The sequence below is a fragment of the Glycine max genome, chromosome 5 (assembly GCF_000004515.6).
Source record: "Glycine max cultivar Williams 82 chromosome 5, Glycine_max_v4.0, whole genome shotgun sequence".
In the NCBI taxonomy this organism is placed as follows: domain Eukaryota; kingdom Viridiplantae; phylum Streptophyta; class Magnoliopsida; order Fabales; family Fabaceae; genus Glycine; species Glycine max.
Genome location: NC_038241.2, coordinates 18,999,505 through 19,004,744, shown reverse-complemented (window position 1 = coordinate 19,004,744; position 5,240 = coordinate 18,999,505). Strand labels below are relative to the sequence as shown.

The 5,240-nt window shown below is 39.9% G+C and overlaps 1 non-coding gene across 1 annotated transcript; it reads right to left on the bottom strand.

The window, feature by feature from the left end:
* Positions 1–1,722: 1,722 nt before the first annotated feature.
* LOC113001794 (small nucleolar RNA R71) lies at positions 1,723–1,829 on the bottom strand. The gene has a single exon (XR_003267280.1). It is a non-coding gene; the product is annotated as a small nucleolar RNA R71 (small nucleolar RNA).
* Between the last annotated feature and the right edge of the window lie 3,411 nt (positions 1,830–5,240).

Here is a 5,240-nt window from a genome sequence, read left to right as displayed (position 1 = left end):
TTAGGGACGAATTCTCCATAACCCAGGATAAGAGAATGGCTTCTGAATCAGAGGAAACAACCCGTTTTTGATATTAGTAGTTTCGTATTCCAGTTTACTTGTTCTGCTCTTTAATTACCAAACAACCAACCCCCCCCCCCAATTGTTACTGTTACCGCAAGTATATTATGAACATTTGGTTTGTCATTGCTCGTTGGGAAACGACCTAGGATCACTTCCTAGTTACTGCATTTTCATGTTTATTTGATTCGGGTACGGCCTCGATCAAATTTGGCGCCATTGTCGGGGAGCAGTGTCCAAAGGTTCATAATAGCTAGTGTCGTGTTAGTGTTTAATTATTTCGTGTTTTATGTTTAATTGTTAGTGTTATGTTAGTATGTGTGTTAGTGTTGTTTAGTGTCCTGGTATTTTGTTTAGTGTGTGTTTTGTTTTAGTTTTTCTGTTAAGCGCTTCCCCTGTTTCAGTTTTGGGTGTTTTGCTGTGAATAGTATTTTGTGACGGACTTAGCGACCACTTTTGCTTGCGGCAAAACAGAGTAGTAGTAGAAATCATGTAGTGACGGATTTTAGCGACCACCCTTGCTGAATTATTTGAGATTTTTTGTTTTAGTAGCTAGAGTTGTTATTTTTGGCTAAATTTTTTTGTGGTAACTTCTTTTAATCTATATTTTGTGGGAAAAAATAGCTAGAGCCTTTAGTTTGGTCAGATTTGAGAGTTCCAAAAAAACAGCATATTTTGTTTCTGTCAAAACTTCAAACGGCCATATCTTTTGCTCCGGTTATCAGAATCGCAATTATTATATATGTATTTGGGGTAGAAAAAAATTTCCTATGCCGTGGCAGCCCTCCATAGGCTGGCTGAGGTCTCCATCATCCAAAAAAAAAGTAATTCTGTCAAAATTTTTTTATTTTTCAAGTTTTATTCACTTATTTTTCTCAACCTAGCATTTTTAGCTTCCATAGTTAGACTTTGAATTTTTGTTTGAAATTCTATGTGCTATCTTCTCATCATTTTATAAGGTTTCTCACAAAATTTCAAGTTATTTGGATATCATTTGAGGGTAGCTGTATTTCAAACCTACACCTTTATTTACATGACAAGGCAACTAGTTGTGTGCATGCTGAATGTAGTGTATGACTAGAGGCAATCCATCTGACTTACAACCCTTTGATCCTAAGATAGATAGGACATTTCATACATTAGTTAGGCATCATTTTATACCTTTTGCTCATCCTGAGCATTCCATTACTAGTGAATTTGTGTATTCTATTATTGGTGATTTTGAACATCCTGATTTTGAGCATTATAATTTTGAGCATTCTGATTTTGAACATTCTGAGAACATGGCACAACCTCCACCCCGTGAGAGGAATCTAAGGGAGATGGCTGCACCTGATTTCACCTACGAAAGCTTGTGCATCCAATACCCTGATGAGGATGTCCCATATGTTCTTAAAACTGGACTAATCCATTTGCTTCCAAAGTTTCATGGCCTTGCAGGTAAAGACCCGCACAAACATCTGAAAGAATTTCATATTGTCTGCTCCACCGTGAAACCCCTAGATGTCCAAGAGGATCACATGTTTCTGAAGGCTTTTCCTCATTCTTTATAGGGAGTGGCAAAGGACTGGCAGTATTACCTTGCTCCAAAGTCCATCACGAGCTGGGATGACCTTAAGAGAGTATTCTTAGAAAAAAAAATTCCATGCTTCCAGGACCACGGCCATCAGGAAGGATATCTCAGGTATTAGACAACTCAGTGGAGAGAGCCTATATGAATACTGGGAGAGATTTAAAAAACTATGTGCCAGTTGCCCTCACCATCAGATTTCGGAGCAGCTACTTCTCCAATATTTTTATGAAGGACTCAGTAACATGGAGAGAAGTATGATAGATGCTGCCAGTGGTGGAGCCCTTGGAGACATGACTCCTGCTGAAGCCAGAAACTTGATTGAGAAGATGGCTTCCAACTCCCAGCAGTTTAGCGCCAGAAATGATGCCATAGTCATTAGAGGAGTGCATGAGGTAGCTACAAACTCATCTGCATCATCTGAAACTAAGAAGCTTGAAGGCAAACTAGATGCATTGGTTAACTTGGTGACCCAGCTGGCCTTGAATCAGAAATCTGTACCTGTCGCAATAGTCTGTGGTTTATGCTCCTCTGCTGACCACCATACAGACCTCTGCCCTTCCATGCAACAACCTGGAGCAATTGAGCAGCCTGAAGCTTATGCTGCAAACATTTACAATAGACGTCCTCAACCTCAGTAGCAAAATCAACCACAACAGAACAATTATGACTTCTCAAGCAACAGATACAACCCTGGATGGAGGAATCACCCTAATCTCAGATGGTCTAGCCCTCAACAACAACAACAACAGCCTCCTCCTTCCTTCCAAAATGTTGTTAGCCCAAGCAGACCATACATTCCTCCACCAATCCAACAACAGCAACAGCCCCAGAAATAGCAAACAGTTGAGGCTCCTCCGCAACCTTCCCTAGAAGAACTTGTGAGGCAAATGACTATGCAGAACATGCAGTTTCTACAAGAGACCAGAGCCTCCATTCAGAGCTTAACTAATCAGATGGGACAATTGGCTACACAATTAAATCAAAAACAGTCCCAAAATTCTGACAAGCTGCCTTCTCAAGCTTTCCAAAATCCCAAAAATGTCAGTGCCATTTCATTGAGGTCGGGAAAGCAGTGTCAAGGACCTCAACCCGTAGCACCTTTCTCATCTACAATTGAACCTGCCAAACTTCACTCTACTCCAGAAAAAGGTGATGACAAAAATTTACCTAACAATTTTTGTGCAGGTGAATCTTCCACTGGTAATTCTGATTTGCAGAAGCAGCACATCCCTCCTCTTCCATTCCCTCCAAGAGCAATTTCCAACAAAAAAAATGGAAGAGGCGGAGAAAGAGATCTTGGAAACATTTAGAAAAGTAGAGGTAAACATACCTCTGCTGGATGCAATAAAGCAAATTCCAAGATATGCTAAATTCATGAAGGAGCTTTCCACTAATAAGCGGAAGCTCAAAGGAAGTGAACGAATTAGCATGGGCATAAATGTCTCCGCATTGATTGGTAAATCTGTCCCCCAAATTCCTGAAAAATGTAAAGATCCAGGTACATTCAGCATACCTTGTATTATAGGGAATAGTAAGTTTGACAATGCCATGCTAGATTTAGGAGCTTTTGTTAGTGTTATGCCTCTGTCTATTTTTAATTCTCTATCTCTAGGTCCCTTGCAGTCAACTGATGTGGTAATTCATTTAGCTAATAGAAGTGTTACCTATCCTGTTGGTTTCATAGAAGATGTCTTAGTTAGAGTTGGTGAACTGATTTTCCCTTTTGATTTTTATATTTTGAATATGGAGGAAGGATTTTCTCAAGGATCAGTTCCCATCATTCTAGGCAGACCCTTTATGAAAACTGCTAGAACTAAGATAGATGTATATGCAGGCACACTATCCATGCAGTTTGGTGATATAACTGTTCATTTTAATATTCTGGATGCTACGAAATACCCATCTTAAGATCTTTATGTATTTCGTGCTGAAATAATTGACCATGTTGTTGATGAATACATGACTGATCTTTATTCTAATCTGCATGCCTCTCACTCTTCATGCTTTGAGTCTGAAATTGTACTTGATCATATGTCTGAATTTGATGCTGAGAGTGAATCTGAAATTGATATTGATTGCATGTCTGGTTGTGGTGTTTTACCTCTCGAGATTGATTTTATAGAGTCAGATAGGACTAACCATGTTTCAGGAAGTACATATACCTCTGACTTTCTTTATGAGGTATAGGCTGAGAAACCATCTCCTTCTACCACTATCCAGCCGGCCACACCAGAATTGAAGCCTCTGCCATCAAATTTAAAATATGCTTACTTGGATGATAGCAAAAGTTTTCTAGTGATTATATCTGCCTCCCTTGCTGATGAGCAAGAGGAGAAGTTGTTGTCTGTTCTCAAGAAGCATAAAAAGGCTATAGGCTGAACCCTGGCGGACATTCCTGGTATTAGCCCATCCACATGTATGCATCGAATAAATTTAGAGGATGGAGCTAAACCAGTAAGACAGCCACAAAGAAGACTCAACCCGGTGATTCTTGATGTAGTGAAGAAAGAGATAACCAAGCTTTTGCAAACTGGAATCATTTATCCTATCTCCGACAGCCAATGGGTGAGTCCCATCCAGGTAGTCTCGAAGAAGACCGGCCTCACAGTGATCAAAAATGAGAAGGAGGAGCTGATTCCTACTCGGGTGCAGAACAGTTGGAGAGTCTGGATTGACTATAGGAGGCTGAACCAGGTTACCAAAAAGGACCATTTTCCCCTGCCATTCATTGACCAGATGCTTGAACGCCTGGCAGGTAAATCTCACTATTGTTTCCTTAATTGCTTTTTCTGGTTATATGCAAATTACTATTGCTCCTGAGGATCAGGAAAAGACCATATTCACCTGCCCCTTCGGCACTTTTGCCTATAGGAGGATGCCTTTCGGCCTGTGCAATGCCCCTGGTACCTTCCAGCGGTGCATGATTAGTATTTTCAGTGATTTCTTAGAAAAATGCATAGAGGTGTTTATGGATGATTTCACTGTATATGGTTCCTCTTTTGATGGTTGTTTGGATAGTTTGGAAAAAGTTTTGAATAGATGCATCGAAACTAATCTTGTTCTAAATTTTGAAAAATGTCATTTTATGGTTGAGCAAGGTATAGTTTTAGGCCACATTATTTCCAATAAGGGTATTGAAGTAGATCCTACAAAAATTTCTGTTATTTCACAATTTCCTTACCCCTCTTGTGTGTGAGAGGTGCGATCTTTTCTTGGTCATGCAGGATTCTAAAGGCGCTTTATAAGAGATTTTAGCAAAGTAGCCCTTCCACTGTCCAACTTGTTGCAAAAAGAGGTGGAGTTTGACTTTAATGACAGATGCAAAGAGGCTTTTGATTGCCTCAAAAGAGTGCTGACTACCACCCCCATCATCCAGGCACCCGATTGGACAGCCACTTTTGAGCTTATGTGTGATGCATCAAATTATGCATTGGGGGCTGTCCTTGCTCAGAAAATTGATAAATTTCCCAGGGTGATATATTATGCTTCTAGGACTTTAGATGCTACCCAAGCGAATTATACTACTATTGAGAAAGAGCTTCTAGCCATAGTTTTTGCTCTTGAAAAATTTCGATCTTATTTGCTTGGTACCCACATTATTGTTTAT